Source organism: Podarcis melisellensis, assembly GCF_964234715.1.
Source record: "Podarcis melisellensis genome assembly, chromosome: 1".
NCBI classification, from domain to species: Eukaryota; Metazoa; Chordata; class Lepidosauria; order Squamata; family Lacertidae; genus Podarcis; species Podarcis melisellensis.
Genome location: NC_138528.1, coordinates 67,327,180 through 67,340,090, shown reverse-complemented (window position 1 = coordinate 67,340,090; position 12,911 = coordinate 67,327,180). Strand labels below are relative to the sequence as shown.

Here is a 12,911-nt window from a genome sequence, read left to right as displayed (position 1 = left end):
GAGTCTTGTAAATAGCATTGACAAAGTAATGAAATTTCTCCCCACCACAATATAAGATGGTGCTGTGTTCTGAAGTTTAATAAATGTTTTGATTAAAATCAGACCAGTTGTCTCAATCCTGGTTGCTCTAGGTTATTCTCATTGCATTTTTCATGCCCACCACCTTAGCTGCTTCAGTTTAAAACGAGATACATTATTTTTGAAATGACAACACTGATTATTTCGTATTTGTCACTGATTAATATTTCTGCCTATAATGTAGAGAGTTTATCCCCAATAAAAGCATCATATACAATCACACAGTTTGAAAAACGTTAGTATTTTAAATATGCCCGTGAGTATACAATCTAATTCTGTAATGTTTTCTTTGCAACGTGGACAGCAAAAATTCCAGAAAAGCAAAGAGCTTCATTTATTGCAAGGAAATTACATTCAGTAATGCTTGCTGAGGATCTGATCTTGTTGTTTTCTGGTTTAAAAACACATCGTGCAATTACATTGTTGAAGAGATCAAAGCACTGGAAAACGAGGAGCTGTAGGAATCAATTTATTTCTGTTCCATGTCACTTTTGCTTTTCCTCATCTGTAAGTTCATTCTGTCCCATGTCTATGTTAATTTGCAATTTTTAGTTGTCTTTTTTTTAATCTGCATATAAATGCATGTAAGTATGACTCATGTTGGCTATCATGCAATATTATTTTTTTGAGCCAAGAACATTCAAAAAGGGCTGGTAGAATGGAATTCAATATCATGCCATGAATGTCCCATCTGCCCAAGCATTTCCGCTTGCCAGATGGAATGATTCCTCCTCTCTTCACTGTTCTAGGGGTTCTCATTACCCCCCTGAACCAATTTCAAGGTGGAGGAAAGGAAAGAAAGCCCTATTGCACACGACTTCTGCTGATGGGGCTTGTTAGGTGAATCCTGCTGTGAGTTCTGATTGGTTCATTCATCCAAGATGTGCAAATCAGGTAAATTCATATCAAAATTCAGAAGGAATCTAGAGGTTTTTAAACATGTAATACCAAGATGTATTCTTTGATGTGTTAAGTGGTAAATGCTACGTCACAAAAACTTGCCATTGTACAAAGTATTAAAATGTCAGGCGAGTGTTTATACAAAACAGCATGAAATGGTCATTACTTTACACATAGGCTGATTTTCATAAATTAAATAGCATATTATAATAGAGCATAAAATAATGTTCCAGCAGTAGTCAGGGGTGATAGGAGCTGTAGTCCAACAACATCTGGAGGGACATAGGTTAGCCCCTCTTGATGTAGTGGCCAGAGCGGGAAAGGGGAACCTAGGGCATCCCAAATGTTTCTGGACTACAGCTCCCATCACCCCCAACTATTGGCCATGCTTGCTGGGGTTGATGAGCTTTGAAATCCAACAACATGTGCAGGGCAACAGGTTTCCCACCTGTGTTTAGGGTATGGGTCCCTGCAGCTGTTACTGCAAATAGCAGGAGGAACAAAATAAGGGCAAGATTGCTCTTGTCTGTATCTGAAAGGATTTGAGGAAACTGCTTGCACATAAACAGAACGCTAGAGACTCTACTCCAGCAGTAACCAACATAGAACCCTCCAGATGTTATTGGACTCTCAACTTCTGTCAGTCCCACCTAGCATGACTTATGGTTAGGGATGATGGAATTTGTAGTCCAATGAGGACACCACATTGGAGGACACCACATTGCCTACTCCTGCTCTAACAGGAACATAGGAAGCAGAATTATTCAGGTCTCTGGTCCATCTATCTCAGTATTCTCTACACTGTCTGGCAGGAGCTCTCAAGAGTTTCATACAAAAGTCTTTCCCAGCCATACACTGAGATACTAGTGATTTAACTCAAGGCCTTTTGCCTGCAGCACATGTTTGCTACCACTGAGTTATGTCACTTCCCTTAAAATGTATGCCATGTTCAATATGAATTGTATTTGCTTTTGCTGAACTTTATTCCGTGTGTTGACAATGCAATTCCCTGTACTGACAATGCAGTAATTGTCTTCAGTGTAGTTGATCTTTCTCTTTGTGCAGTATCCTACTCAGAAGTAGAGCTTTGCACAGAAGCTGAAGTGAGATTCATGACCCATAGGCTCAAACAGCAGAGCAGCAGTCTATTCATCCTGAAATGCAACCATTTTGGCTGTTAACATCTCACATTAAGCTCCTAAACATGTTAACCATAATCCAAAGCTGCATGGGGCTCTAAATGTACATGCAGTTGTGGCCTTCCATTTTCACTTTAGTTTTGGGAAATGGTTCATAACATCATACCCATAGGGTACTATGCACTCTTCAAAAATCTCAGGTGTACAACAGGCTCTTGAATCACAGTATCAGTGTTCAGGCATTCATCCATATAGAATTGAGGTTGTATGTGTTGGTCATGGAAAAATAGTGCCTAGCTCCCCAGTCTACCATGTGTTCAGGACCCCTGTTTGCCTATGCATGTACACTCAAACACATATAGGCGCCTGTATGTGCAGTCTTTTTAGCTAGCGTACAGATGGCAGATATGGCAGTCTGTGGGCATTCAGGTGTATTCACATAGGCTCCATACAAATGCCCTCCTCCCCCAGGCATGCATGAGGCTGGTGGTGAGACCACAAGAAGCAACCCTAATTCTTCCCTCTCCATGCGATCATTCACATATGGTGAATGCCTGAAAAGGGGCTCTGTGAAAGAGCTTCACAAAAGGCCATGCTACATGTGACGCTTACTTCATAGCATACTGTTGAGTGTAACCTTTCTTCTCCAATAAAGATTGTCAGTGTGGGTGGCCTGATCTGGATCAGGACCCTAATATAGGGAGTAGGGAGGCATTTTGACCCCTGCTATGGTTGCAGTCCAGATTGAGGTTTCCATACCTGTAATTTGTCTAAGGGGGAAAAAACTGCCATTGAAGTAAATGTGATCTTTCGCCCACCCGCCGCCTATGTACGGTAAATGGCAGGTGCAGGGGCCCGAATCTCGATCAGGACCCCTGTGGGGAGCAAAGGGTTGATTAAAGTATTCCACTATGCTATACTATACTATAGCTCCACTAGCCATTTTTTAGTGTGGTGGTGAAGGTTTTAACTCAGAGGCAAGCTACGGAGTAAACATCAAACGTAGCTTGGTTCTACTCATGGGAAACAGTGCAATTCTTCCTAGGAAACCAGTGAGGTCTTTTATGTGCCTCCAGGGCTTGGTGCATCTGCATGCTTTAAATAAACCCTTTCTAGTTGAAGAGCAGCTCCCTATACTGTCTAGAAAGTGAAGAAATCCAGAAGTTGTTTCTAGAGTAGAAATTTAACGCAACCCAGTTATGATTAAAACCAAAGTTGAAGAATTAAAATGCAAATACCAGTCTGAAAAGGCAGCATCTGTCCTGCTGGTTCATTAATTCTTTGGTTCAGAAAATGCTTAACAAGATGCAAGAATCAATAAGGAGAGGGTGACAAAGCAACCAGCGTTAAAGAATGTGGGGAAACAGTTCTTTTTTTAAAAAAAAAAAGATGAGCTATTTGGTGCACCTTGTTATAAAGCTAAGCCTAAATCTTTATCCCTCATTGATTAATATCATTCTCCAAGCTGGGAACAGAGCACAGAGTGGCAACGGTATCGTGATTGGACTAGGAGTGCCAAGATAATTATTACTCCGTTAGAAGCCCTAAATGGTTTTCCATTTAAGTGGCACAGAGAACAATAGAAATCTTAAATAGGTTTCGAAGTGACATAGCAAGCAATAAATGTCAATTAGTGCTAATGGCAGAAACCGCAAAAAAGCAAGAAAATACTTCAACTTGCTCTTTCCTTATCTCCCCCCCACACAAAGTAAAAGCCAATGATGTGAGTGTATAAGGTATGCAAATACTGACAGAACATAGAACGACAGGACAACCGCTTTAAAGATATTATAGATCCAAAAGATTAATTTCTTGCTTGGATGCCACTGAAGGGCAATGTAGAAATTCACACAGCCACTGAAGTATGTGATGCCTACCCGCCCTGTATAATTTCAATGGAAAATGCTACATCCTGTATTCATTCGATACAGGACACAGTTTGACACTTGACACTTGACACGCCCGCTCTTAAAGAAAACATCATTAGATCCTTTAGATCTATCCAATTACCGCCCGGTTTCGAATCTTCCGTTCCTGGGTAAGGTGATTGAGAGAGCGGTTGCTGAACAGCTTGGTGGGTTTCTGGATGAAACATCGGCTCTGGATCCATTCCAGTCCGGCTTCCGCGCTGGCCATGGGACCGAGACGGCTCTGGTTGCCCTAACAGATGATCTTCGTAGACAGCTGGATCGAGGCGGGTCGGGGCTGCTGATTCTTCTAGATTTGTCAGCAGCTTTTGACATGGTCGATCATGAACTTCTGGACCACCGCCTTGCCGACGTGGGGATCCAGGGCACAGTCCTTCAATGGCTGCGCTCATTTCTCTCTGGTCGGGGACAGAGGGTGGCGCTTGGGGGGGAATTGTCATCGCGCCACTCCTTGGTGTGTGGAGTGCCTCAGGGTGCGATTCTCTCCCCGATGCTTTTTAACATCTTTATGCGCCCCCTCGCCCAGCTTGTCAGGAGTTTTGGGCTGGGCTGCCATCAGTATGCTGATGACACCCAACTCTATCTGTTGATGGATGGCCATCCTGACTCGGCCCCAGACACACTGATCAGATGCTTGGAAGCTGTGGCTGGATGGTTGCGTGGGAGCCGGTTGAAGTTAAATCCTTCGAAGACAGAGGTCCTCTGGCTGGGACGGGATGATATGGGACTGAGGGGGCAGCTCCCATCTCTTGCGGGGGTGCAATTAGTGCCAGCACCGTCCGTTAAGAGTTTGGGTGTAATCTTCGATACCTCCCTCTCCATGGAGGCGCAGATTGCAGCTATTACAAAGGCGGCATTTTTTCATCTCCGCCAAGCTAAGCAGTTGGCTCCTTACCTCTCTCGCCCTGACCTAGCTACTGTGATCCACGCGACGGTCACCTCCAGACTGGATTATTGTAACTCGCTCTACGTGGGGCTGCCCTTGAGACTGACCCAAAAACTCCAGCGGGTGCAGAATGCCGCAGCGAGACTCCTTACGGGGTCTTCGCTGCGAGATCACATTCATCCGGTGCTATACCAGCTGCACTGGCTCCCGGTGGAGTACAGGATCAGGTTTAAGGTGCTGGTTTTAACCTTCAAAGCCCTATACGGCCTAGGACCCTCGTACCTACGGGACCGCCTCTCCTGGTATGCCCCACAGAGGAACCTACGGTCTTCAAACAAAAACACCTTGAAGGTCCCAGGCCACAGAGAGGTTAGGCTGGCCTCAACTAGAGCCAGGGCCTTTTCGGCTGCGGCTCCAACCTGGTGGAATGCTCTGTCACAAGAGACAAGGGCCCTGCAGGACTTGACATCTTTCCGTAGGGCCTGCAAGACAGAGCTGTTCCGCCAGGCCTTTGGTTAGGGCGCAGCCTGACTCCCTCCTCTGGCAACATTTACAAAACTTTATGGCTGCCATCAATCTTGATTTTAATTAATTTTTATAATGTTTTTATAATGTCGCACTATTTTGGTGTTGTTAGCCGCCCTGAGCCCGGCTTCGGCTGGGGAGGGCGGGATATAAATAAAATTTATTATTATTATTATTATTATTACAAGTAGTAACAATGAAAATAAAATTACAATAGGCTAAGTTTAGACCCAAACCATTGTGAGGGGTTTCCTCTCCACACTGCAATCTCTATCTACCTAGGCCTATTTCTTCTGTGAATGACAGCTGCCAAGCTGCCAAGCTCTTAAGAAGGTCCAGGGCTAAAAGGAAACAGCATGACTATTCATAAAGCTAAAAATTAAGCTACAAGTGTTGTATGACAGAAGCCCATAGAGAAGAAACACATGCCTAGCAAATGTCAAGCCTTGTAGCCATTTTACTGAGGAATATATGCTGAATCAGAAACTATTACTGGCACATAGGCGCCGACTCCATGGGGCCTGAGGGGGCCCGAGCCCCCTCAAAAATTCGTTTGGGGGGCTCTGCCCCCCCAATAATTTAAGAAAAGTATTTTTTATTTTCCTTGTTTGACGATAGTTACCTTTTAAAATACATTCAGTAATGAGTTAAAACAAAGCCACTCCCGATCTAGAGAGGGGGTGGGGTTGCGGGCTCTCGACCCATCAACAATCTCGCGGGGCTGGCGTCAGCCCCGCGAGAAGCGGGGATTCCCCCTAGCTCATTAATATTCACCGCCCACGGCGGCAGCCAATCGGCTGCCGCAAAGGGCGGACCCTCACAGGTTCACTTAAGGTCGGGGCAGCCCGGGGCTCGCCCCTTTCGTTCCCCCAGCAGCAGCGGTTTGGAGGTCTTGGGCCCCCCCAATATTTTTTATAAGTCGGTATGGGCCCCCGCCCCCCCAATATTTTTTATAAGTCGGCGCCCCTGTACTGGCAAATGGTAACTTGATGTTTCTCCACCTCTTACCACAGGAGAGTTAAAAGCAATAAACTATATTGTATTGTAGCAATTGCATTTTAGCAAATAGGATGTGCAGCCATTTTTGTAGGTGACTCTAAAATTGGTTTTTTGTATTTCCTATATCTAGAACATGAATGAAATACTTACCTTGGCTAGAATATACATTTTATTTAAAACAAAAATACAAAATTCTGCCACATTCTGGCTCTCCAACTATAATAAATATTAAATCAGTATTTCAAACAACTATACTTTTATATATATTTTTATTTATTGGAAAACTGAACTTAAACTATGAAGAAAACTTGGTGAAGGGATATCAGAACAAACGGAGGAGTGTAGAATGCAGTCCTGATAACTTTATAAACTTAATTAACTTTATAATCTTAAATGTAACTAAGATTCTGATAACCAGGAACTGCAAGGTAACAGCCAGGACTGTACCAAATTGACAGAGACTATTTTTTAGCTGCTTCACCCACCCCAATATATGCTTTGTTTCAGGTATATTTTGTGCATGAGGTAAAATTATTTTTGGGGGGCAAGAGAATTGGAACAGCTGCCATCTTGCTTTTCCTAGAAAGTCCTACTCAGTTTTTTCCCTTTTTAGTTGGGTAGTTTAAAATGTTTGCTGATATAGACAGTGGCGTAGCGTGGAGGTTGCAGGGGGGGGCGGCTGCACCGGGCGCAACATCTGGGGGTTAGGGTTAGGGGGCGCAAATCCACGGGTTAGGGGGTGCAAATTACTTGCCTTGCCCCGGGTGCTGACAACCCACGCTACGCCACTGGATATAGAAAATGCCTGCCTGCTTTGTCACTCACTTTGGCCAGCCTTGTAGTGGAGAGCTGTTGAACATCCTTTTATTTGAAAGGCACATTAGAATAAAACAACATTCCAAAGACAGGGCAATGAGTGAAACAGACTTCTTAAAAATACAAAGGGCCACTTCAGACATCCTTTTTATTTTGCATTCATGACGTTTTGTGACCATGATGCTATTGTGGTGGTCATGTGCAACCCCACTATCAATACTGTTTGCGTCTGCAAAGGTTTGGGGGCATTCACACTGTAATTTCTTGCTAAACTCCCATGATTTTTCATTTCACCAATCTTCTGGTGGTCATACCACCCCCACTGCTTTTGTTGTGTTATAGCTCCTCCGGTCAGAAATAATATAGTAGCAATGGAGAAGTATTGCATAATAACTAACAAAATAAAATGATGTGCAGATGGTCCAATATAAATCCACCACTAATGCATTATTACTGCATCAAGAACATGTTGCAGAATATATCTCCTCAAAAATGTCCGTCTTGGGGGACATCAAATCATAGCTTGCCATGGTGTGGAACCCTATTTTTAAATTGGCCATGCTTGCTATTTGACTTTTTGAAAGACGTTCAGGTAAATATATCTATGTATCTGATATATGAACTATGAAGATGCTTTATTTGAACACTTCAGATATTTAAAAAGTGTCAATGATTTGTGTGTGTGTGTGTCGTTCAGAGATTAACAGTGCAATCCTATGCATGTGTAATCAGAAATAAGTCCCAATTCAATGAGGTTTGTTGTTGAGGAGTCCTTTGGCGAAAGAAATTTAGAGGAGGGCCATTTTATGAAACAGTTTCTCCTTGTATTACTGGGTACATTTCAAAAAATATTTGGTTGAATCACTGTTTCTTCCAACTGTAGCATAGCCTAGGAGTTTACTCTGTGGTATGTGTTACCATAGGATGAAACAGTCACCTGTAGCCTCTGATCATATTATCACCCCATTTCCCAGGATTTCTTAGTGGCAGAGGAGTGATAATGCCTGACTTAACTCCTATAAAGTGGTTTTTGAACCAAGGATTCTGATAAGCAGGGCAATTAGGAAGACAGCTTGCTGGTCAGTTTGCTTGCTTCTGGACCACTAAAGTCAGAAGCTATAGGTGACCCTTTCACAAAATGCTCACGGTCAACTTATTTTCAGCTGATTTTCTCAGCGATTCTGCCTCTGAGATTACATTTCTACAATATGCCTAGAAACAAAATTTTCCTGTATTCATCTCTGCTTCCAGATACCAGCATCACATTTTGAATACTTCAGTGACCAGTTCACTGGGGATTCTTCCAGCTCTGCATTAACCTGCAAACCCAAAAGGGTTTTATTCATAAAGCCAGAAACAAAACCTCAGCAGATATTTCAGGAGAAATAGACTCTTCTAACGTAGTGCAAAGCTCATGATGTTTCATGATGCATAATGTATTTATATTTTCTCAAATCTGTGCTATTGTGGCCAATTATCCTTATCTCTATTCCATAAAATGTGCATTGCTTATAAAGCTTATACTGCACAGGGAACAGAATGATATGCCTCCTGGAATCTATGGAGTGGGCAAGATGAGAGAGGCATTGATTTTGTTTCCAGCAATTGAGGACGCAGATGAACACACTCCTTTAGTATGTTATGCTAAGCTTCTCTCTCTTCTCCTAGTTTGAGAAGCTTTGGGTGTAGCAATGGTTGGTTAGCATTACAGAACTTCTACTAACTTTGATAAGAAGATGTTTCCTTTAGCACAACAGCACACCACCTGCTACACAGCAGGGCAAGCTAGAGGTAGGGGTGGGAAATAAATTTAATTCAGTCCACATTTAACAAACCCAAACACTGCCATACTTTGAAATTTCCCAAATTTCCTACGCAGCTCCCCAGCCAAATCATGTTTATAGAATCACAGAATCATAGAGCTGGATGGGACTCGGAAGTTCATCTTGTCCAACACTCTGCAGTGCAGGAGTATTCAGCTGTCATGCTTGCAAAACTGTGCATATTAGTCAAAAATGTGTGCAAAAATTGGAGAAATTCGCACTAAAATGCTGATGAATTTTCATGAGGGATTTTTTTTTTAAATTACAAATTGCTGTAGAAATGTGGAGAACTGAATTTCAGATTGAAATAAAAGAGAGAAATGGAGAGAAACAAAACGGTCACACTGTAGGTTAATGCAGAATCAATGTGCAATGGGTTTTTATTTTTGTAATGAAATTAGTTTCTCAATATTATATATATTGTTATATATGTTATATATTTATTTATACTCTGCCTTTTCCTCCGTTAGGCACTCACTGTGGCTTACAGATAATATAGGAACAGCTAAAAATATAGAAACACCTTGTTGATTGATTTGATATGCACTTTCAAAACTTTTTGAAGCTCTCTGCTGAAGGTTTTGGTTTGTTTTTTTGCAACAAGATGCTGTCTATGCAGGAAACAATGTACAGTGTGCACTTCTTCAGAAAAGCTGAAAATCTACTGTACCTGCCAATCATTGATGGTGCACCACCAGAAGCAACTGTTGTACTATTACTAAGTTGAATCTCATATTTTTTGAAATATGGTTTTGAGAACTTCTTAAAATAGCAACCTTGTAAAAGCAGCAAGGAGTGGGGGCAGGGATTGCAGTTCAGAAGCCTAGCTCCAAAGCTTTCTTAAAAGCTCCTTGGAAAAGGCAGCTTGCTTTTATATCTTTGAGGGAGGGAAGCACGGATGTCAGAATTATTCTTTTGAAACTGTAAAAAAGTAATTGTTTAAAAAGTGAAACTGCACCTATATACAGTTTTCATTTTTTTAAAGGAAGCAGCACGGTCTGAGAATACTGTTGTATTGTGGAATCATTTTATAAAATACTTTGGCAAGGGAGATAATGCTCTGCAAATGCCCATGTCCTTTATTTCTAAGTCTCATAGTTCTTAATTCAATTCTTTGTACTATATAAATTTCTATACTTTGTACTAATCATAAGTTTCTTTTCTACCCCAGGCCCTTTTGACTCCCTTTTAATTTCCAAATCTTTGTTCAGTCCCTGCACAGTCCCATCAACCCCAGCGGGTCAATATTGACCACTTTGGGAAACTCTGAACCAAGGAGAAGGTTGATAGCCAGAGCAACCTCAAGAGTAGAAGCAGATAAAGTGCCATATGGGGGGGGGAGGGCCTGTAGGGGACCCTGACTTGGTGAGGCAAGTTGCCCATATGCCCTTATGGATAAGACTTCCCTGCCAATTGCAGGTTGAGGGGATACACTGAGAGAGATTAGTCTACAGCAACCCTGCCATGTAATCCATTATTGATATTGTAGGTCAGAGAAAGAGCTGAGGCCCATTGGGATTCCCAGTCAAAAATCCACTATCATTCTCAGACTGCAGCAAAGGCCAATTTGCTTAAATTGCTCCTTTATGTACCCTCCTCAGCCAAATCCATCACAAACGGAGGTCCCGTGTTTTGTTCTCTTGCATAAAAATTGGCTGCATTTTCAAATGTAAAAACGAAACCTTAAATAAATGTTGCACCTAAGGCAAGCCCCAAAGTAGATCAGGGATGCTGATTTTTGTGTTTCAGCCCTTTCAGCTACAGGCTTGGATAACTCAAACACACACATACATGTGCACACCCAAATAATACATTGTACATTTTGTTGCAGGGGCCACACTTCTTTGATCATCTAGAAAATTGAAGGTGAGTTTTCAAAGCCCATTTCTCTTCTCCGTACCAGCAAATGAACTATTGAGGCGGAAAATTAAAAACTCAGTTTTGTCCGAAAGTCAAATTAAGAGCTTGAAAACGAGACTCAGCACTCTGCGGCTGCAATATTTGGAAGACAGGGGCTCTAAACTCAAGGTTAATAATAGTGAACACAAATGGTCTATATTTTAGGTTTGCTTGGTTTTCAAAAAAAGGGTGAAACTTCTACAGCTGCTTCAGTAGTTTTGAAGAATCTGCACCTGAGGACCTAATGGAGTTCCTTTCAAATAGAAGCATAGCCTATTGTATGAGTCATAAAATACTAGAGAAGTCAGAATGGCTCTCTCCTTGTTGTCCTTCTGCTGGCAGGTGAAGACCTTATTCCAAAAGGCTTTTGGGAACTGACTGCTTTTGATGAAAGGACTGGTGTCATGCTCTTTCATTTTTTATCTGTAAGCCGCCTTAAGATCCTGCCAGGGAAAAGGGTGGGGATACAAATAAATATGCAATAACAATAACAATAATATATAAAGAGGAATTGGCAAAAATGCACATGAGCAGTAGTGTCATCATGTACTGCTAGGAATGAAAGGTGGGACATATTTAAGCACCTATCCATAATCCAATTTGCATCTGAAAATACTGTTCAGGGACACACCAGAAAAGACAAAGTTTCCAAAACTGTTAAACAATGTAATGATGAAAGTATGAGTAAAAATAACCTTAAAGAAATTGGTTGGGATCTAATACGACATTCAGTAGCTGCACAGTAATTGTGCTATTAAAACAAAAACAAAACATGGAAACTGCCTCCAAAGTCAGTCATCAGAGCAATTTTCAAGGATTGGTTCTGTATAGACTTTTAGAAAAAAATATTACTGGACTGATGATTTGGAGCTTAACCAACTGATGGGCCAGGTACACCTGTGCCACCCTGCCTGAAGCCCTTTTGGTCATCCATCTCCTGAGTCTGAGAGGTGGGAGTTGAAGAGAGAGAAGACGTTTTCTGTGGTGGCTCCATGCTTTAGAGCTTCCTCCCAGTACAGGCTCAAATATAAGTTTGTTCTTGATATTCTGTTTTTATTTTCTTATTGTTGTAAGGAAACTTCAACAAACTTTGTCCAGAAAAATGGCCTATAGATATTTTAAAATAAATAAATGAAGGCTACATGGCTATCATCACTCTAAAAAACTTTAGGCTGCAATCCTATGTACACTTACCTGGGCGTAAATCTCATTGGACGTTTATTTATTAATATTCACAAAATTTATATACCTCTGAGCAATTTACTTCTTAGTAAGCATGTAGTATTGCAGGGTTGGTCTCCTTTTTATGGTGTACAGTACATCCTGTTCAGGAAGGGTCACATGGTTCTGTATGAGAAAATCTAAATTTGTATATCGGACTCAATTAAAATATCTACTCTTTCCCTTTTATTATACTACTGGTGCATTGCTAGGGGGTTGCCCCTGGAGGAAATGATGGATAAGGCCTGGGCCTCTTGCCCAGGGCTACAGCTTTCCTGTCCCACATTGGCTCTTATTTTAAAATTTAATCTTTAAAACATTGCTTATATGGCAGCTGATAAGCAGAGGATCTGTCATGGATGCTTTAGTTGAGATTCCTAGACTAGATGACCCTTGTGATCCCTTCTAACTCTACAGTTCTATAATTCTATGATCCATTTTAATTTGCTCAGCAGCCTATACACACATGAGCATGTATAAACTTTGCGCAAATTTGTGACATGGGCCTGTGTTTTCAGTCTTTTAAGTGCCTTAAAAGTGCTCCTGTCTAAAGTATCTAATTTCTTATGGACAGTCTTTTATAAAGTGATTCTTTACTGAACTCTGCAAGGTTAAATAACAATAAATATGTATGTAGTGATACAGGCGCGCGCGCGCGCACACACACACACACACACACATTTAGTGGATTTAGTTT

The 12,911-nt window shown here is 41.6% G+C and overlaps 1 long non-coding RNA gene across 5 annotated transcripts in view; it reads left to right on the top strand.

Moving 5' to 3' along the window:
* LOC309374150 overlaps positions 1-12,911 on the top strand; it is a 127,542-nt gene that overhangs the window by 74,803 nt on the left and 39,828 nt on the right. For 4 of the 5 annotated variants that reach the window (XR_014170367.1, XR_014170369.1, XR_014170370.1 and 1 more), the window contains one exon: positions 10,926-10,960. The exons of the other annotated variant lie outside the window; for it this stretch is intronic. This is a non-coding gene — a long non-coding RNA (uncharacterized lncRNA). The remainder of the gene's footprint in view (positions 1-10,925; positions 10,961-12,911) is intronic. 5 annotated transcript variants of the gene reach the window in all.